The 22,120-nt window shown below is 43.8% G+C and overlaps 1 protein-coding gene across 2 annotated transcripts in view; it reads left to right on the top strand.

Moving 5' to 3' along the window:
* The first annotated feature begins 8,167 nt into the window (after window positions 1-8,167).
* The window catches only part of FNDC3B (fibronectin type III domain containing 3B), a 184,363-nt gene continuing 170,410 nt past the window's right edge, over window positions 8,168-22,120 (top strand). Inside the window, exon 1 of one of the 2 annotated variants that reach the window (XM_032119442.1) lies at window positions 8,168-8,349. The gene's annotated coding sequence lies outside the window, so the exon portion shown is untranslated. Of the gene's footprint in view, window positions 8,350-9,746; window positions 9,968-22,120 lie in introns of those variants that run through there. The other variant, XM_032119443.1, reaches the window with a different exon arrangement.

Genomic DNA, 22,120 nt, shown 5'->3' with positions numbered 1-22,120 from the left:
TCCTGTCCCTTCTAGAGTTGTTTAAATTACACAAATCTTCAAGGGTTAAGAAAAGCAGCAGCAGAAACCTGTAAAGAATCCACCTGAGTTTATTTTCTCTCTTTTTTTTCCTTATTTTAACAGGCTACAATCATAGCTCCAGCCCTGTATCAGCTCTGTGGCCGGCTTTCAAGTGAGATTTAAGGCCACGTTTGACCTCTCAGCCATGGAATGACTTGGGACTGATGCAGACACCACTTCACATCACTGTGTATCTCAGCTGTGATCTGCTGGGGTGCACACAGGAAGGTAGGAGCTGACACAACACAATGCCTATATTGACCTCCTTGTTGCAGTTGCTCCTCCCTTTTAAAAAAAATAATTTCAGGTTTTGTTGATTTTTAGGGCATGTTGCTAGATCTTAACTTTGTTTAAAAAAAAAAAAGTTAAAAGTGTGTGTAGGTGTGATAGTGTGTGTAACAGGGCATGATGGAGAGGGTAAGCCTGGCTATTTGTTGTAGATAAAAAAGGTAATAGAATTGTAAAATATGCATTATTTTTAAAATCATTCTAGCCTGAGGCGGGGTTAGCTGAAGAGGTTTTTCCAAAAAAACATTTATATTCCAGACTCAATAATGTATCTATTTCATGATGATAAACAATCTCAGGCATCACCTGTGAAGTCTGGAAAAGTTAGCAGCTTGGTAAATAATTTTTAAAACGTGACTGCTTTTCAAAGTAGCACTTGATGTATTTCCATGCAGCTTTGGGGAAGCTCTTGGAAAAATCATTGATGGAGAAAAATCTGATGTGAAACTCTTAAATCGTTCAGTGCTTGGTTTTTTTTAGGTAATACACTGGAAGCTGGTGATATTTTTTTCATAGGGGCTTTACAGCTGGTATAAAGATTCTCAATTTATTGCAGATATATAGAGCTTTTGAGGAATCTGTCTCACTTCCATGATGTTTTGGAAGAGGACTTGTAGATGGGCATGACTGGGCATCTCCATTCAAAAGCAGTGAGCCTTCTGCTTCAACACTGCCAGCCAGGGACTTGGAGATGCTCCCTGATAGCCAGACAGGAAAAAAGGCATTGTTAGGTCTATTTTTGCTGCTTTTATGACTAAAAACACACTTAGAAAAAATCTGAAAGGAGGAGGAAACCACAAGTGCACACAACATGGCCAAGGCTCCCCTGGATAAGAAGCGTTGGGAGCAAGGCTGGGCTGGCTCTTCCCTCTCCTCTCACTGGGATTTATGGTCATCTTGTGATCTAGGGGCTGGAACTGTCAGCACCAGAGGGGCTTATGGCTCTTGTTGTTTTAAAGTTATTTGTGCATTCACTGTAGGCATTATGAAATTGCTGTGGGTTTTTTTATCTCTGAAGAGCCAGACTTCTGAGCCACCAGGATAGCTTCCTAATCACAGGCATGGAAACTCCTGAACTTTAACTAGAAGTGTTATCTGAGTAGTCTTCTTTGAAGATACTTTGGGGGAAAAAACAGTAATTGTGATCGTTTAGAAAGCTTATATTGAATGCTTCGCTATTGCAGAGCAAACCTGCTGGGCCACTGGTAGCAGTTTAGTTCCAAAGTTGGCAACATTTCTCATGGATTTCCCCGTACACAAAAATCTCCATATTGCATAGGTGTGTAGTTAACAGTAGATAAGGCTGTTGGATTTAAAAGATACATGATTGTGTCTAGAATATAAATGTTTTGGTACGGCCTTGGGAAAACCTCTTCAGCTATGAAAAGAAGAAAAATCCTTCAAGTTGTACCTTGACTGATTTAAAATGAAGATGAATTTTTGACAAAACACCGTTTGTAGCACGCAGTATGAAGATTCCCAGTGTGTGGGAAAAGGCTTTCATGATACCACTAGAGGAATCAAAATAAAGAGCAGAAACTACTTAGGAATTCACTAGAAACCTTGGTGGGAGCTAGGAATAAAGCCCCCATGTCTAGTGCTTCCACTCGGCAAGGAAAAGGAATGTTTGCTTATTAAAGCATTTATTTCTAAATTGTCACGTGTGGCTGCCCTGTACAGGAAAGCGGCTGCATGACAGGCAAGGGAAAAGAAAAAAATTAACTGGAAAAATAAATACTATGAAGAGGAAGGAGAGACAGCACAGAGGAAAACTTCCATGATAGACAAGGGCAATGGATCAGCAGAAGTTTGCTGGTATGCACTGAAATGACAACATCTGATTTTTTTTTTTTTTACCGGGAGAAGACACTATTCAGCATATTTTAAGTCATTCCTGTTTGTATTTTCTCCCCCTCTTCTTTCTTTGTAGTTGTGGGTTTCGTTGTTGTTGGGTTTTTTTTCAATGACAAGAAGATAAACTGCTGGTTGTAAAGAGTGCTGCAGGGGAAACACTGGGGATATAACCACCTAATTACGAATTTCCTGAATGTGCAACATGACCAGGAGCAACTGGACAGGATTAGTGCTGTACGTTTCATCTCCAGCTGTTTCATGAATGCCAATCTCCAAACTTTTCCAAGGAGAACATTTTTTTTCCATGGCCCTACTTTTGGTTTTAACAATGCGAGCAATACTGCTTTGTTTTCTTTAGAGCCTGAACTGAAACAAGAGCTTTCAACAAAACAAACCCCAAGCAAACCTAACAAGCCAAAGAGCTGCACAGTGTTAAGGAGATTTAGCTGAAATATTTGTAAAATATCAAAAAGGAACATCCTTCTTGTTGGCAAAACTGGAACTAACACTGCAGAGATGCATGATTACAAGACAATAAATGAGAGTATTTTCTTCTGGTGCAGTGGTCAGAAGTTATCGTTTTGAATAAGCACCACTGGTGTGTAATCTTCATGGCAAGCTTCTTGAATTGGTGAAGTGCCAATGGTCTTTGGAAGCTCTCAGCAGACAGGAACTTATTTAAACTTATAAAACCAACGTAGACGAAAAAATGTGAAAAATGCCCTGTGTAAGGCCTCAGCTTGCAAACAGACAAATTGTGAAGACAATGGTGCTTCTCATGGAAGAGAGGGCAGCAGGAACCTTTTCTTTCCATTATGCCTTTGTAAAGATTAAGAAACAGCTAATAAAATAATATCCCTGACAAACAAAAACTTCTGGGGTGTCAGAAATCACACCTTTACAGTAATGGCACGGGTGTTTAGAGGGCCTCTTCTAGCTGCTGGTGAAATTCTCTGGTCTTTTGTGACTTCTAACACAGTTTGACTGGACATATTTGTTGCTTAGTAGTATCTCTATTTATTGCTTGGTAGAATCTCTGTGAGATTCAAAGGCCAAATTAAAGACTTGCTCATTAAATGTGACAAAATGATGTCCAATAAGTAACTGGTTTTACCCCACTGATGTGCAATGCAGCGTTATCATGCACTGCACTAACAGAAGAGGCAGAGAATTTTTATTTCAGAGTCATACAGAGGTTATTCCTTTGATTTTATCCCAACAATAAGATTTTTGGGCCCTAATTTCTTCACATGTTATTGAGCATGAGAAACCCTGACCTGTGTTATCCTAAAAAGGGGAAAATCTGCTAATTAATACCATGAGTACAAAGTCAGTTTATGAATGCAAACCTGTGAATATATGCTGAGTGAATAACCCGCATTCATTTCCTTTAAATAGAGAGGTACAGACAGAAGTCCTGGTCTGTGCTAATGTTTACATGCCCTACTTATTTAGAAAGAGTGTCCTGCAGAATTTTGGATTCCCTGCAGTAAAAGTGACCATTATAAACTATATACACTTATCCGGATTTTCTTGCATGTGCCAGTCTCCACAGGCACTATCTTGAAAATAAAGAATTTTAAGGATTGAAGGAAATTATTGTGTTTTAATCTGTACAATCTAATTTGACTTTAGCTTTCTTTTTTTCTTGTCACATAAGAGTGAGGGAAGACTACCACGACCAGATGGTACTGTGTGATTTTGAGTACTTGATTGTTTAAGTTGCACTAACTTTATTGGTTTGTGAGACATAATGACAAAAAAGCATTTAATAACAAGAAAAGAACATATTGTATGGCCTTCTCCTTATTCCTTGGAAGGAGTAAGTTATGTCATCACAAGGAAAGGAAGAGAGGAGAGGTGCTACATCATTTTGTTCTGGATATTTTTGTAAGGAGATCTTCCACCTTTTCTTTGAGCATCCTGCCAGTCCCACCTCTCAAGTGGCAGGGTGAGGTCCAAGAAAGGGATGCTTCAAGGCCATGCTCTCAGCCTGAGGGGTCACCAAAGGCAAATTTGCTGAGTACTTCTGTCTTTCTCCATCCAAGTTGCTGCTGGCATTGATGCCTTTTCCTGGTCTTAAAATCAAGAGTCAGACACGGTTAGAAGGGAAAAAGGGATTTTACTTTGGTATTTATTTTAAGGATCCTTAGGTGCACCACGTCCAGGTGAAATGCACCTCAGTGCCCACTGCAATGCCCCCAGCCAAAAGATCTGGTGTAACATTATAGGTGTTACTAATTAGCAGATCTATCAAAGATTCCCCAATGAGAGGCTTGAATGAGCCCCCTCCCCAAGGAACCTTCCCCTGGCTGGCTCTATCTTAGTTTACAGAATGTGTTCTGGAGAGGACCTTGGGGTCTGGGGCATACTAACCACTCCCTATTAAGCTTCTAAAATGTTTAGTCTCCCAGCTGAACAAACAAGTCCAAGAATGTAGGCAAAAAGCACTAAGAATACAGAAGTTGTAAAAAGGTAAAGCAGGGGTATAAAAGAAAAGGCAAAAAAAATCATCATGGCATCAGCATTAAAAAAGAGTCTGAACCTGGAGCTCTTGCTGTGGATGAATGTAAACTGTTAGGACACTGAGTCCTGAGTCCTCACCCCACAGCTGCTCAGAGATGTGATAATGCACATAGAGAGAAAACTCCTGCAGCCACAGTCCATCCAGTGTTTGAGTGCAACCATCCATCCTCTGTGCTGGTGCTATGCAGGGTTAAAGCTGACTGAGGGCGGTATATCCCAGGTAAAAACCAACATGGTATTCAGCAAATAAATCAATCAAAGCATGCTCTGTATGCTGTCAAACAGCACCGATGCCAAGAGCTCTGCCTGCCTGCCCTCCAGAATACAGAAGATGTAGCTTGTGGGAATAGTAACAGTTTAACTCAAATCCCATCAGAAATGTGAGGCAAAGTATGCTGAGAGAATAAAGACTGTGTTCACAGCCTTGGCAATGATGTCTGACCTCCAAGGCCACATCCTGATTGTACAGAGACATGGGCCCCTCTCTGGGTTTTGCCACCGAATAGGAGGGGATGGCTGATGGAGATGATGGCAGAATACAGGATTTAGAACTGGTTTGGATCCAGCCTCAGTCAACAGCGCCAAAATTGTTACTGTGTGATAGCTAAACAATTCCTGCTTGAAAGCAGTTGGGGCTTCTGTATCTGCAGCTCAGAGTGACTGTCATGGGGACAGGGATCCAGCAGGAAGACCAAAGAAGGATAGAGCACAGCCCCTTCATCCTGCTCCTCTGCAGCAGCACATGTGGGAAGGGAGATGGAAGAGGCACGCTATCGTGTTTCTGACGTCTCTCGCTTCCTGAATAAACAGAAAGATTTCACTGTGATAAAAGATAAATATGCATGTTATTGAAAAAAAAAAAACCCCCAGACTCATCAAAACAGAAAAATCAGTACATAGCTTTGGTCTGTATTTATTTGGATGATAGTTTAGGTCAGTCATTTTCTCCAGTGTGACTTGTCTGTCCCTGCTGTGTCATCACTTAACCTAATCCTTTTCCTTTTTCAGAGAAAAAGACATTTCCTCTTGGTCTGAGTAATGCTCTTCCTAGATGAGCTGGTTCAGGGAGTAGGCCATAAAAGAAACAGTTTTATCTGTTATTTATGTAGGAACTCTCTGATGGAAAGCAATCCTTGCTTCACTCTCCCCTGACCTGTCCCTTGGTTCTTGAGCCATGCCCAGGCTCCATTGAATCCGTTTACTGTTGCTGTTAACCATCTGCTCTTCCAGTTTTTCAGGGCCATGGGGATGAATAGGAGGAGCTCCAAGGAGAAGGCAGCATTTGCTCCAGGTCCAGGCTGACCTTGCTCTAGATTTTGTGAGTCTGCTGTTCTGCAATTCCAGGTGAGACTGGAAATGTCCTCGTGCCTGGGGCCCCTGTTCCGACTCCCTGGATGAGGGCCTGACTTTTGGCCCATCAGATAGAAAAGCTACAAATCAGTCCTGTGATTCCACTTCCTTCCTCTTCTTTATTTCTCTTCATTTTGTTTTCTCCAGGTTTTATTTTATTTACTCTTTAATTTAAATTTTATCTTTTTTTCATCATTTTCCAACTTGTGTCAGTGATTTTTTCCCTTCTAAACCAATGTCTTCACTATCCCTTCTCTTTTTTTCTTTTTTTTTTCACAGAACAGTCTATGAGACCAAGTAAAGTCTTTACCGCCCTACTGAGTAATTAATCTCATCTGGTCTGTAACTCTATCCAGGACCATCAAAAAGTCTGCATGTTTTGGGTCAATAATAAAACAAAACATTTTTCTACTTTTAGATTTTATGCATTACAAAAGTTTTTGCAATTAACGACGAACAATACTTAGTGCTGGCTGACCATTCCACATTGAAAAATCTTTCCCATGGGAAAAATGCCTATTTGTTATTTTCGTCGGAATTATCTATTTCAGATAACTTTATTTTCATTTTTCTGGGTTTTAGTCATGTAGTAAAAAGCCTGTTTGGGCATGATGCTTTTACTCAGCTGTGATGCCAAACTGATTTTTCTTTAGTGTGTGTTTCAGCAAGAAGCAGAACATCAAGGAGTCCTATGGGAAAAGTGTTTGTGTTGATATTTTAATGGAAGCCGAAGAAAATACACTTGGGCGGCCTCAGACTCCAGAGGGTTTTCCAGTTCTTGAAAGGAAACCTTGCTCTGGCGGATAAAGTGGATCAATCATTGATGAAAGCTGTTGGGAAAAGTAACACTGAAGAATATAGTGATGGAGAGAAGGCAGAGCACAGGACGTGTGGGCGAGGAGCTCCTGCAGAGGATGGTTGGCTTCCCCAAGGACCAAGGCTAAATCAAAAGACCCTTCATAGCACGGCTACGATCTGTGGTGGGGGTAAGGCCAAGTCCTATTTTAAGCTTTTCCTGTAACCAGATTAAAGCTCCAGTCAGGATTCCCCTGTGGCTTGGATGCAGTGCTGAGAGGTGAATGACCACCATGGCTCCTTGGGGCTCTCTCCCAGAGCCAGGGGATAAACTTATCTTCTTTAGGGCTGCACAGTTGAATAAGTCAGAGCATTTCTTTAGCCCTGAACAATATCGCCTAGAGCTTTTCCTCCTCGCTCCCAACTGATGGGAACATAGGAATGACCACACTGATGGGAGCACAGGCCTCACCTTTGCAGGAACCTGCAGCAGACACCAAGGGGAGGACATGTGTGGGGACATGCACTGACCTCAGCCTGGAACTGCTTGGGCAAAGGGCTTCCCTGTCAGAAATGGCATTTTGGTGACAACATTCCAACATCCATCACAACCACACACCCCTGCTAGGGCTGGGTGGACAAGGGGAGGCTCGGTGGGTGATGTGTGCTCCAGGGATGATATTTGGCATAAGTGAAGGGTCTACAAAACACATCTTATGAGGAACAACTGCGGGAGGGTTTGTTTGATCTGGAGAAGAGGAGGCTCAGGTGAGACCTCACCCCTCTCTACAAGTCCCTGAAAGGAGATTGTAGCCGGCTGTGGGATGGTCTTTTCCACCGCACCTGGAGTGAGAGGACTAGAGGAAAATAGCCTTAAGCTGAGATAGGGGAGGTTCAGATTAAACATTAGAAACAAATGTTTTACTTTTAGGGTGGTCTGGCATCGGAACGGATGGTGGTGGAGTCACCATCCCTGGAGGTGTTCAGGAGGCGTCTGTACCTGGCGCTGGGTGATGTGGTTTAGGGGTTACAGCTGTGCTGCTGGGTGGGCGGCTGGCCTGGATCATCTTGAAGGTGATGATTCTCTAATTCTGTTATTCTACGATTCTAAGTAACGATGAGCGGATCGGGGTGGACACGGACAGCGGAAGACGCGAAACGACACCGGGGAGAGGCGAAACAGAAGCCGGGCGAGGGCGAGCGGCCGAGCGCCGTGTCCGCCCCGTGCCCGCCCCTCCCGAGCCCCCGCCCCGGCGGCGCGGAGGCGGGGCCGGAGCGGGGCTGGCCGGCGTCCCACGCCCGCCTCGGCTGCCTTTTCGGCGGGAGCCGCTACTCCAGAGTGCGCGGTAGCGTGGGCCGGCCGGGGCCCCATGTGGTGCCGACATCACTGACATGGCGGAATCCCCGCCGAGTCCTCCCGGCACTCGCTCCAGCTAACCGGGACTCGCCGCCCCGCACCGCACCGCCCTCCCGCAGGTAAGGACGCGGCGGCGCTGCGGGGAAGCGGGTGCCGGGTGGGGAGCCCCGCGGCTCCGCTCCGCTCCAAGCGCCGGGGAGCCGCGTCCCCCGCCCCGCGGCGCCGCTCCCGGTCCCGGCTCTTTTGTTCGGCGGCGGGACGCGGCCGCACTCGGCGGAAAGTTTCTCTCCCCGCCCCGTCGGCTCCCCCCGCCGCGGGGAGCGCCCGGCGGGCGGGCGGGAGCGGCCGCGCTCGGGGCTGGCGGCGGGACGGGCGCTCCAGCACCGCCCGGCTGTCCCTGGGGGCGGCCGGCCCGGCCGCTGTCATCGCCGCCGCCCTCCCCGCCCGCTGCGGCTCCCGGCGGAGAAGTGCGGGAGCGGTCGGGGCTGGCTGAGGCCGCGGGCACCGCGGGTGTGTGCGGGGCGCCTGCCCGCGGCGCCCTCCGAGCCGCGCCCCGCTCCGCAGCCCCGCTCCGCAGCCCCGCTGCCCGGCCGAGGGTGCGGGCAGGTGGAGGAACCGGGGGCTCCTCCGCCTCCAGAACGTCGGGATCCAGAGGGCATGTTGGAGAAAAAGCTGGAGAAAGGCGCGACCGTCTTCTCTCGGCCCCGTCCTCCCCGCCCGGCTCCTGGCAGAGGCGGCTTGGGGAAGGAAAGCCCTGGAAACTTTTTATTTTTGCTTGCCAGACACCTTTTTAAAATGGCATGCGACCAGCAGACGGAGTGAAAAAAAGAACAACTCTTTTTAAAAGCTTAACCTCTCTTAGGTTAAGACCACAGCTGCATCCCCCCCTTCCCCGGTTCTCAGAAATGTTCTATTTAAATAAGGTTTTGGCGGAGGTAGTGCGGCTTGGAGTTAAATGTAACGAACCATTTATCCCATCTATATTTGTAGAATACAAGGCGCGGGGCAAGCCTGCCTCTCTCCATATTAGTAATTTTGTATTTCATTTGCATTTCTTTGTGTCCTTTGAGTATCTAAAAGTACTGGCCTTAAAGGGGTAGTTACCCCATCACGGAGGGGGGAACTGAGATGGGGAGAGATTGCAGTTTCTTGTTGGTCTTCTTTTTTTATTTTGGATTTTTAAAATATTTGTTATTTGGACTCTGTGCTGGATCAGTGAGAACAGGATTCACGTATCCCAGTTCCCTGTGCCCTAACCACAGCTGCTCTATCCCTTAACCGCTTACCCTGCAGAACACAGGGCTCAGCCAGTATGTTCCTGAAAGGTGCCAAACCAGTCTAACTCGAGTTTAATAATGTGCTAGGTAATGGGGTTTCAAACTTCCACAGGTTTTTAAGTGTAGAACACTATTTCTCAACGTTTTTTTTTTTGCAGCAGCAGAGCTTGCTTAAAAAAGGTTGAGAGTGCCAGGCCTGGCAGTGCCTCAGTGCCTGTAACTGGTCTGGGTCTGCACTTTGTTCTGATGGGGAGCGGCTGGTCTGGACACGGATGACACAATGTGTGCTTGGCTGCAAATCCAGATAAAGGCATTGCTTCCATAAACCTCAGGAATGGGCCACGGGCTGCCTCCTGAGTGGAAGCATCTTGCTCGTCTCGCCGTGTCCAGCGCCGGTCTGGCCCACCTACCGCCCGTGTGTCTTTCTCAGCAGTCGGAGAATAAGCTGCCGGTGCTACCAGTAAGAAAATGATTCTTGGCCGTGTTCCCGGGGTCATTTCGGGTCTCGAACAGAAGCGGTCTGTTAGTGCTTTTCTCTTAATCTTCAGCACTCTTGTGGTTCCTTCTTGTTAGTTTCAAAGCCGTTGTGATTTGTGGTTGTATTGGGACCCTGCTGTGGCAGAAACGTCTGCTGCCCCAGAAGTATCGTGTATTGTTCTTCCCCGTTCAGTATCTTTTAGCTACTATGCTTATAATGTAGCTCAGAGATGAGTCTGTGTGGAAGGTGATATATTTTAACTTTTTTTTTTTTTTTTTTTTTTTTTTTTTTTTTTTTAAATTTTAGGCCTTTGGGACTCATCTGGTTTGGGTTTGAGGTCACTGCTGGGACAGCAGTGAGAGGTTTTTTTCATACTGTTAGCCTATAGTTGGCCAAAGGATAAGAAATGAAGGTAGTTGGCAGCCAAAATAAGCTGATATTCTGCTATAGCCAAGAAGCTCAGAGCTGTAACTCCGTACTGCAAGTATTTTATCTTTAGTGTCAGAAGAGTTTGTAACTTCCAATCTGAAATCTGTTTATCCTGGCACTTTTTTTTCCTACGTGTAGTATTTAGGGAACTGAAAGAAGATTTCTCCATTATACCTCTTTCTTAGCAGAGAATTTGGGTTTTTTTCTCCTCACTTTATAGTGTCCTTTATGTCTTCTGAGAAAGAGAAGCAGTTGAGGGCAGTCAAATTTACGCAGTTCATAAATCTGTGCAATATACACAGACCATGCAGCAAACTTCTGCATGTGTGTGGTTATATTCATGAACTTTCTAATAAGTATAATTGACTTTTTCCCTCAAAAATGTAGGTTGTCAGAACCAACATTTACAGTATGAGTAAATATTTGTAGCGTGGGGCTCTTAATTCCTACTAAATACATATAATTAAATAAAAGGCCCAGAGCCCAAACATACCTGAATAAAACAAATGACTCTCTACAGTGCTTTTCTCTTCACTGTAGTCTGCCACTTCCCTCCAAAGAAAAGACACGAGGGAAGATGGAGTGACCTCTTTGGAGCGCCTGGAGTGGCAGTTTGGGACACACTGGGAGAGCATCCCATCATTCCACCAAGGAAGTGGCTAATGAGTGTTGAAGTCTGGAAATAGTGTCCCAGTGCACTGGCATTGTTTTGAGCAACATGCCACAAGTTATCGAAGTCCCATTTGTTTGCAGTAGCCTTTAGTGTCCAGCAAATAAAATAAATAGCAGAAGAAGCCAGCAGAGCCCTGTGTAAATCCCAGCTGTGCAAAATACCGGCGAGGCAAAGAGTTTCTCAAGCGTTGCCCAAAGAGGATTTGTGCCTCAGTGATTGTCTCTGCACTGCTGTGTGGTGGAGGATCCTTTAGAAACAGCAATATCAAAACTCGTGTTGTCTACGGCCAAGGTTTAGTGTCCCTGTGTGATCCGTCCCTGGAGATGGAAGGTATGTAGGAAGAGGGAAGTTCTTCAAACAAGGCAGTGGAAATAGGAGCCGCTGGATATGCAAGCCATCTACAGGCAGGAATGTTGGTGTGTCAGCGAGCAGATAACTCCAAATAGCTTCCAGTGGGGATGTGGTGGTTGGTGTTTTTATCAGTTTATTCTAAGCACCTCTTTGCAAAATTAAAGTTGGAAGCCTGCTCGCTGTTCGATTCCAGACAGCTAGGAAAAAATAAAAAAGCACAAACTAATTAAACGTGATTTATCATGGAATTTGCAACAGTGTTGGAGAGATGAGTTGCCTTTCAGAAATGGTGCTGTGGATGTTAAATCTGTGTTCTGCTCTGGATGAAAAATGATGGTGCTGTTGAGCAACTACATAAGAAAAATGTCATCTGTGTTAAAGTCTGTTCTTGAACAGGTATATTCCCTGGAGGTCCCAGGTAGTGCAGCTTTGAGTAAATCTTTGTGGTGCTTTTAATTGGGAAAAGGATGGGTTTCCTTGAGCTTAGAGGTTAAAATGTAGGGCTTCTCCAGTGACATGCTCTCTGCGTTTGATCTGAGGAATTCTTTGTTTACAAGTAAATTGTGGTGTTTGTTAGCAGATAACAGACAAAAAGCCAGCTGCATAAAAAACATTCTCTATTTGTTTTTCTAGTGGTGACAGTTTATAATGGTGATATACTGAAAATTGCCATGTGGGTACTCTGCTTAGTAAACTGCAGCTATGTATAGTGTTAGTTTTGTAATATGAAGCAACAAACAATTCCTAAGTAATTAAATATGTAGTTTATAATTTTTTTTGAAGAAGACAAAACTGCAGCTGTTACTGATATGTGGCATTTGCTTATTCTGGCATCTGTTCCTTCTTCTAGAAGGTACTCAGTGCATTGACAAGATGGATTCAGGAGAGAAGTTTCTGCTGTTGTGTTTTGGTTTATCTTGTTATTTGTTAGATTTAGAATAACTGAAAGCGAGCACTTGAATTCTCTGGAGATGAAGGTGATAAGCCTGTCTGATTTTTCTGTGTTGACTTAGTGTATGGCAATTCTGTGGCAGCAATGCAAATACCTTAAACATGCTTTTACATCCTGGTCTCTTATCATTGCTTTAGTCGTAATTATGGACATTCCTATTATTAGGTCCTTGCAAAGGACTCTCATAATAGAATGTGTGAATACATGTATTTAAACATATACTTCATGTTTTCAGGAATGTTTTGAAAAGAATGCTTTGAAAAGAGAGAAATTACTTTCAGGAGGTTAATAAAAACTTCAATAAACAACAATTTTAGGTGACCCTTGCCACCCTCAGAGATGCTTGGGATGATGTGTACAGATTTCCCCATGCTTTTAATCTAAACTACCAAAATCAATGTGTTCTGCTTAGTTTGTAGATTCTCTGGGCCTCTGTGCAGCTGTGTCAATTTTACACGGTTGCTCCCTGTTCTCCACTCACCCACTAATAAAATGCCAATGTTTATAACCTAAATCCCAGTGTTATCTTTTGCCCCAAATATTTCCACACAATTCTTTAGTCAAGCCCAATGCTGTAGTGAAGTAAGATGGTGTGATTATTTTGGACTATCTTGATAGCACAAACAGCATGGGAGTAGAGAGTTGTCCCGATTTGCTTCAGAATGACCTTACCGTTTTCCTTTAGTGTATGATTAGTTAGCTGAAGGAATTCATTCTCCTTTTTAACTTGCCTTTGTTGTAGAAGTATGTCCTTGCTCAGTGGCAGTTCACGTGACATAAGTGACCTTATGCTTGCAGACACTTGAGCTGATCCGGGTGTATTACTCAGTGTTACGCATTGCTCTGCTCCTTGTTTGTTTATTGATGTGGAATAATGCTGCAGACGAAAAAAATGATGACAGCATTTGTGGATAATGAGAGCACTGAGTGGGTTTCCTTCTGGTCAGCCTCTTATTTTTTGTGGATTCACGTGATGCCAACTCATAGAAGAGGAAAAAATTGCTTTCAGTGTCTTGTTACTAGCAAATGGCAAGCAGAAGCATCACTTTGTTAGAATAAATTAACAGAGCACAAGAGACCAAGTTGGAACTGCAGAGCTTGTGGACTATTTTGGGTCTATAATGCCCAAATAGTTGGGTTTTTTGTCTCTAAGCACTGGTAGAAGTGGTGAGTTTGAAAAGCAAAGGCACAGCTTGGGCTTGACTGACTCCAGGAAGGGTATTGCTTTGCTGGAGGACTCAGTATTTTGTCTTTCGTACAGTGTTAAAGTATCAGGAATAATGGCTTAGGTTGAAGTAGGAAAAATTCCTCCTTTTGTGACAGGATAAGGCAAATTGGGATATACCATGTACATGATTGTTCTAGATGTATTTGAACTGGATGTAAGTTTGGGACCCAGTTGCATACGTGCCTGCATACGTGTGTGTTCTGTTCTTGTAGCAGATGGTAATTGGTGTTTGGCTTTGAGGAGTGTGTTTGGCTTGAACAGTTAAAATGTTGGTCTTGTTCTCCCCAGTTCTTACTTCACTTTGCTTAGCACATATTAATATCCTGTTCTTTTGTGCCACTCTGAAGCTCTGAGGAAATGATTTTATAGTCTTGTTAGGAGATATATTTTTATTAACTGTATTAAAAATTGAAAAAAGGGGCTAAAAATAAGCTGTAGTTTTTTCCCAAAACATTGTTATTGTTGTTCCTCTGTTATACATTCTTGTATTGAACTGTGGCTACCTTGGAAGCCATGGCTTTTAAGGTGAGGAATTTGTTCCTATTTGGTTGCACTGTCTGAAGGATGACAACACGTTTCTTGAGGGCTGATTTCCACTGAGTCATCCCCCAAGCAGGGCAGAGGGACATTCAGCTGCTATCACATCTTTTGCTTTGGCAGGTTAACTAGGAAATTTGTTTTCAAAGCCTGCCTTGGGGAGGAGAGAGCAACAAGTCTTTATTTTTGAATGCTGGAAGTTAGAAGCTGTGGTGGCTCAAAGAAAAGCAAATAAAGAAAACAACTGTTTCTTACTCTGGATTTTTATGGAATTGGCTTCTGCTTTAGTGAGGTTTGTTTTTTTTTTAACTCTGAGCTCTTCTGCTTTTCTCAGTGTCCCACTTCCCCATCCTTTCTTTAATGCACTTATTCATTAGCCACAGGTGATTTCTGATACTACAATAGGGTTTTCCTTTTAATTATCTCTCTGTATGATTTATGTTCTGTTGGTTGCACAGCTGTTAAAGGTGATCCTCAGCCATGCAGTGAGGTTTCTTCTGCTCTCATGCTCCATGCTGTGGGGCTCGGGGTGCAGCATTTGGTCACAGGAGCAGTGTGCCTCCTGAGCAACCCATCTGACAATCCATGTGTCTGGGGAGCTGAGCAACTAGAGACACAATACTTAATTTGGCACGATGTTTGCTCTTTGCTGGCTTTTCTTGAATGCTTCAGATGTGGGCAAGGGAGGGGCAGCAGATCTGTGTTTGTGGAACGCTGCCTTCCCTTCTGTTCTCTTCCCTTTGACTTCATGCTCTTGTTCATGCACTGGATGTGACGTGTGGCCCCTGCATGATTAAAAGTGCAGGTATGTGGACGTGGGGCTGCTGGCTGGGAGGAACGTGTCCATCCACATGTGCAGTGGGGTGTGCCCAGCGCTGCAGCCCAGGTGGCTGTGTCTTGGCTCTGAGGTGGGTACAAATGACCCGGGAAGGCTGTGGTGTGTGGTCCCCACATGCTTCAGAAGAGTTGAAGTGGCCTGATCTGACAGGACCACAGGTGCTGCTTCTTGAGTCATAGGTTGAGGCATTGTTGATGGTATGGGTCCCAGCCAGCTATACAAGGAGGGAAAATCCATCTTCAAAAGCTGCTTCTGAGGAACAGGTCAGAAGTTTTCTGGCGTGGTTGGCAAGGATGTTCCTATAAGGAAGGAAATGAGAGGTTGGCAGTATATAGTGAGGTGGCCTCGTGGTTTGGCTGTCGTGTGTAAGAGGTGACAGCGTTAGAAAGAGTTAAACTGCGCATGGTCTGTGGAGAGCTTAGGCCTGGAGAGTAACCCAGAAGCAGGATGAGCTGCAGAAGGTTGGTGGTGTTACGGAAAAGAGAAAGGGATGGCAAAAATTAAATCTAAATTCAGTATAAATCATAGTTAATTGGTGCTTCACTATGTCTGTGGCGATGTCTGAACATGTTGTCTCCTCTTAAATGAGTGACCTTATGTGGCTTGGAGGAGCAGAGAAAATGCCACAGTGTCACAAATAATCCCCTGTAGAAACTGTGGAGTTAAACACTTAAGATTCTGGATCAGTGCAAATGACTTGATAGCCAAAAGACTGACCCCTGCTCTCTTTGTGCACTGTGACCCTGCAGGCTATCAGCGCTGCTCTAAAAAGTTCAACCTCCTTTTGTACTTGTAGGAAATGTATGTTGGATGTTTTGAGGATAAAGAGTTAATTTTATGACAATTCAAGGTATATGCTGATATGTTCATAAGTCAACTTGTTTGACAGTCATTTTCTCACTGTTCTCTAATCAGAAGTTTGTTACTTAGACTGCTGCAGATTCTTTCCTGGTCTCTGATTATCAAACACCCAGAACACGCAGAAGTGAAGCCTGATTTTCTGATGATTCTGTGTTTTGCTTACATGCAAGCAGGTAGTTCATTCCCATGGCGTCTCCTTATGTTACTGTCTATTTGTATGTTGTCCTTTTGGTTTATCTGTTGTAAAACTAAATTGCATTTTAGTTCAGCAGCACCTCAAAACAACAACAGAAGTCAACAAACAGAAGCCTTAAAGGACCAAACCAAAATGACTTGGTATTTCACATTGTGGTTAACTTGGTGAGGTAATAATGTCATGTTCAGAAGTAAGAAGTATCCTGTGGATTTCACCAGAGACCCAGGTAGTGTCTTACTGGATGATTTTTGTGGTGTACTTGGTGGCATTAAGCTGTTCCTACCATGCCAGGAAGTTAAAATGCCATAAATAGGAAGCAGCATAAGGTTCATTGAGAATTTTAGTACTAGGTCATAGCACCAGTTTTGCTTCATGAAGGTCTAGGGTCACACTCTTACACACTTGGCACTGAACATGCAGGTTACATTATTCATAGCTGACCATAACCAATGCATGAGAAATCTTATGGCTAAAGAGGAATGCTGAGATTTTTCAACAAAGGAAAAGTTCTGCAGAGTTTGACATGGAGAAAAGTGACCGAAAGGATAGATTTAGATTAGATTCTAGGAATAAATTTTTTACTGTGAGGGTGGTGAGACTGGCACTGGTTGCCCAGAGAGGCTGTGACTGCCCCATCCCTGGAAGTGTTCAAGGCCAGGTTGGATGGGGCTTGGAGCAGCCTGGGGTGGTGGAAGGTGTTGCTGCCCATGGCAGGGCGGTTGGAACTACATGATCTTTATGGTGCCTTTCAACCCAAACCATTTCATGAGTCTATGATCTGAGCCTTAATCCTTGTTTCTTGTGTGTCAGCTGGTGGCAAAATTAACTTGTTTAATTCTGCTCTGCACATGTTTATTTTTTGCAACTCCATATGCTGCTCTAACAGATCTTTATTATTGCTTGTTAAGTTCAGCGGTGCTTTTAGTGACTGCACAAAACATAAACATCCTCTGTGACTTCATTAGACATACAGTGCAAACTTTTTGTTGACTTGAAGGCTGTTCCTTGAGTCAGTGAGCACTGCAGGGAGCAGTCAGGGCACCGTATGCCCACAACTGCGAGGATATGTGAAACAGAAAAGAATTGTCTTGTTACCTAATTTAAGTCTTCTCTCTGCAAGCTCTTGTGTGTGTGGTGTTTTATCTTTACCCTTTCCCCTCTAGGTTAACAGAGCTGGACGTGCTTGTCCAGCTGTTCCAGCTGCCTTGTTCAGTGGGCAGGAAATGGTGATGTGGTGGAAATTAGGCAATTCTGCTGTGTGCAACCAAAAGGGTCTCTGATCTCTTCCACAGCAGCCGCTTCTGGATAAAACACAAGAGTCAAGTCATTCAGATACTTCTGTAACCACAATCTGTGTAACGAACAAGGCAGCTACACTTGAATTTTGTATGCGTCTGAATAGGTTGCTTCAGTGGATGTGTGAGAGCTGCTATGTCACTGGAAAGGCAATATTTGTAGATCTAAAACTCTGAAGTTAGACATCAACGGTTTCACTTCCTTTTGGCATTTTGGGATCATGCAGTCAAACAGGATGATATTATGCTCTAAAATGTTACTGTGAAAAGTTTTTTCAGTTTCTCAGACCTTCTAGACTATTCCAGTCCTGCCCTTCCTAGGACCTGAGTCCCTTCAGGTCTGTCTCAGTGAATCCTTATTTCTCTCTTTCCTTTTTTCTGTGTTAGATTTTTCTAGACTACCGTGTATTGATTTCAGCGTGTCCTCAGTTGTTGGGTTAGTGCAAGGGGATGAAAGGGAGTGAAATGTGGGAATTGGGACGGAGAAAATACGGATACACGAAGACATGGAAAATAGTATTGACTGGATTAGTTTGCCAGTAGACCAAGTGTATTATTATTATTGGCCCTGCTGTAATTTAAGGTTCCGTGACGTTCTCTCAATGAAAATATAAGCAAATACAATAACACACTCTTATGTGATTGAGCTCACTTGGACATTGATAACACCACCTTTGAGCAAATTTGATCCCGTCTGGTTACCAGCAGTGACGTGGTTCTGCTGCAGCTGTGGAGCTGTGGGCAGTGCTGGGTAGGGACGAGGTGCTGCTTTCTGGCTCCATGTTAGCGACGTGGCAGCGGGAGATCTGTCCTTTCACTTCAGGAGGGAAAAGCAAAGCCTTGGCCTGGTGCCTGGACTAACCTCACATGGCAAGCAGAGGATTTGTATTTGAGTTAGAAAGTAAATGGGGATGGCAGATTAGATCTGCCAACTTCCCTCCTCTTCTGTCTTCGGAAGAGTTATTTTCCATTAATTATAGATACTTAAATTTTTATTTTTTTTTTTAAGTGTCCTGGCTCTGTAGAGCAAGTGAGTTGTAGCTGTGGTCTGCTGGTTCCCTGAAGGACCCAGGATGACTGGCTGGGCAGGAGATTTCTCTCTGCTCAGGCAGGGGTGCAGTGAGGTCTTGCCTGTGCTCCCTGCCAGGGCTCTTCCTCCTCCTGGTCCTACTGCCTGACAAGTGCAAGGCAATTTGAGGGAGCTGTATGCAAGTTGATGTGATTCAAATGAAGAAAACTTTCCCTTAAAAATTTCGAAGATTTGACTGGTTCTTTAGTGAGTATTTTATGTTGGCTACATACTGTATAAAGTATCACTGATTTAGTATTTTTGCATATCCCTGCTTTTCTCAGAAAATGTTTTGCAATATTCAACTTGTGCATTTATGAAAGGATTTGGCAGATGGAAAAGGGAAGCAACAACTCTTCTCTCGTCATACACAAATACACAGTTGGAAGGAAGAAACAGATAAATACAATTTTTATCTATTCTGGTATATTAGACAAAGGTTTGCTTTGTTTTTCTGCCAACATCAGCTCTTCCTGACCTTTGTGATCAATATTAGCACTGAAGTTTCTTAAAGCAGATAGGGAGACTTTGTTGTGCAACTGTTCAGCCAGAGTGTGAACGTGCTGTGATAGTGGTTATACAGCCATGAAGAAAGGTACCCACCCAAGGGGGGAATCTTACTTTGCTTTTAATAGAGATAGGAAGGGAGATTAACACTATTTTGCAAGTCCTTCTGGGATTTGTTTTGGAAAATGTATGCATTCTGATCACCTATGTTAGTGAAAGGTGGGTAAATTTGAAGTGGTAGAGTTACGGGCAAGGGTTACAAGCATGACTGGAAGTGTAGAAAGCCTTTCTCGTAAGATGAGATGGAGAAATGTTTAACAGGAAAGAAGTTCCAATGAACTTTACTATCTCTAAATCCATCAGAGGTAAACACTGAAGGCATACAGGACTGTTTAAGCCAAAAGCCGGTGTTGGCAGATGAACGTGTGGATGCAAGATGTCAGTAAATAAAAACTTCTTTAGAATTTGATCAAACAGCTTAGTCCAAACCCAGTCCAGCTATCTAAACAGGAGCCAACTTATGGCAAGCAGGAAGACCTAAGTAATTTTAATGTACAGGGCTTAATGCAAGGCTGTTAAAAGAATATGTGGCTGTGGTATTCCCAGATATGAATAAAGAGTGTACAAGTGGCAAACTGGTTTCAAGGAAGTGGGAGAACAGAGAACCTGGAATATAGTCTGATGAAAGTACTGTGGGCATTCATTGCAGCTGCAAAATTTATAAATCTAATCCTTATTTTTTTAATGAACTGGCATAATAATAAAAATACTTTTTTTCAAATCTGCTTGCACCTGAAGTTATATATGTGCAGAGCTGTACAATACTGGTGGTGCAACTTCAATAGGGCTGGAATCCTGGTGGAATTTCACTTTGTGTCCTGTTACTTCTATTGGTAGAAGGTCCTGATGTAACATAATTCCAGGAAAGGAGATGGGCAGCTTTCAAAGAGCTTTGAACATCAGGTCAGACAGTAAAGGTGCTTTCCCAAAGTGGTGGATCACTTATCAAAGTGGAGAGATTTGTATCCAAAACTTTACCAATGATGATCTCTAGGAAAGAGTATATTAATTCCTTAGATAATCACAGGCTTCAAAGCAAAATCAGAATGCAAGATAAACTTTTGTTTGCACTTTGTCTTAGGAGGAAAAAAAAAGTAAAAATGTCAGGGTTATACAAATGTGAATTTAAATACTTAAAAATCAAAATGTCTGAATTTGTTTGCTGATAGAAGATGGAAGCTATACCAAAATAAAAGGTAAGAGTCTTCTAAAAAACTGAAGTCAGTGATAAATGTGCAGTGCCAAAATAGATGTACTTTCAGTGGTAAGGAAAGGAAAATCCAAATTTGGTCATCTGCAACTTCAGAAGTGGCTGTAAAACCAGCAAATTGCTTGTTCTGCTTGCACCATGACTCTGGAAAAGGAAAAATCAGCATGTAGAGAAGGTATTATCCACTTAATTGCTTGGTAGCTACGCTGAAATTGCTTTAATACTGACCTGTGGTGTTCCCTTTCCCAGCAGAAATGCTTTTGTGTCAGGCAGAAATTAATGTCTCTTTGGAGAGAGGAGGATGCAGTGACTCCTGCAGACTCTCATCTGAGCCTTTTCGTCCGCAACAGAAGTCACAGGAACTTGTTGACAAAGCTCTTTTCTGTGATACAACTGAGGTTTTGTTTTGGGGTGGGGCTTTCTTTGTTTTGTTCTAAAGAGTCAGGTTTTACTTATATATATTATCAACACTCTCATTTAAGCTTGTGATGTGCTTTTTCTTGAGCTGCTTGGGGGGTGGGGGTAGTTGTTTTAATTGTCTTTATGCTAATGTAGAAGAACTGGGAGCTTGTTTCCATCCATCAGTGCTGGAAACTGAAACAAAAGCCAAGCAAACTTGCAGATGGTTGCAGATCCTGGATCCCAGCCACTGCCCGATGCTGCTCAGTCTGCCTGCCTCTGTCATTTGCTGCTTACAAAACACTGTGCTGGGCGTGTGAGTGTGGACTTTGCCTTCCCGGAGGACTTTGCCTTTGTCAGCAGCAGGAGGAGGAAGGTGCAGCCGTGTGCTGGGGCAGGAGCAGTCCCTGCGGGGTCCTCAGCCTTTGGCCAGGGCTCCTCGCCAGCGACGTAAGGATTGGCTTGGGAGTTCTCCAGGGTTATAAAACACCCAGCTGTTGAACTTTTAAAGTTGTGTGACTGGGCAGCTGGGATGGACTGGAGGGTGAGCTGTATTTGACGGAGGAACAATGGTTTCACAAGCGCGTACACGTACTCCCCTCACCCCCCTTCTGCGGCCATGGGTGTGCACTATCTGAAATCCTGTCGCTAATTAAAAATCACAATAAGCCAATGCACTTAAAAGTGGGTTTTGTTGGCTTTTTTTTTTTTAATTTAAAACTGCTGTGACCGGGGAGTTAATGAAACAACTGGGAGCAGCATCTTGCATTGTGGCCACTTGCTCAGCCGTGGCTGAGTTGGTGCAAAGTGTGTTGGAGTCGATTTTTATTGTTCTAATGGGATTTCAGCCTACTGTGGCAAGGGAAAAGTTAACATAGGCAACAAGAACTAACTCAGCTTCCACGGGTGAAAATGCTGGTGGGGGGCCAGGAGCTGGCTGGAAGAACCTGGCTGGGAATGAGGCAGAGGGAGCATCCCTGAGGAGGTTGGTGAAGCCAGGAGCACAGCAGAAGTGATCAGTGGGACTTTATTTAATGCTGGCTGGGTAGTATGGTTTAGTTTCAGTCTCACCCACAAACTGCTAAGCATATCCTGATTTAGGAAGGTCAATATGAAAAAGCTTGCAGTGTAAAGCTGTAGTTTTTAATGTGGACAGTCAAACAGATCCTGTGAAGTGATAATTAGTGTTACTGGTCAGGGCAGGCTGTCAATTTTAGTAGGAAATCATTAAATAAATACTGGTGAATAACCAGTATGCTGGTTCTTCTTCCCTTGGAAGAGACCAGAGCACTAACAGAGGTGATGTGTTTCATTATCCCCATTTTGCAGCTGAGAAAACAAGACACAGAGGTGAAAATACTGGAGATACTTTGTTTGGGGCTTGTTTCAGTTGAAGCTGGACTAGAAGTCTTATTGGTGGTCTGCACATGCCTGGGGATTTTTCTCCCCAACACAGCTCTTGACAAGTGCCTGTGTGCAGTTCCTAACTCTGAAAGCCTCTCCCAGAGGAGGTTTCCTTGGCAAGAGGGC

The sequence above is a fragment of the Corvus moneduloides genome, chromosome 10 (assembly GCF_009650955.1).
Source record: "Corvus moneduloides isolate bCorMon1 chromosome 10, bCorMon1.pri, whole genome shotgun sequence".
NCBI classification, from domain to species: Eukaryota; Metazoa; Chordata; class Aves; order Passeriformes; family Corvidae; genus Corvus; species Corvus moneduloides.
Note: the sequence above shows the minus strand (reverse complement) of the source record. Positions and strands in the feature narration are given on the sequence as shown.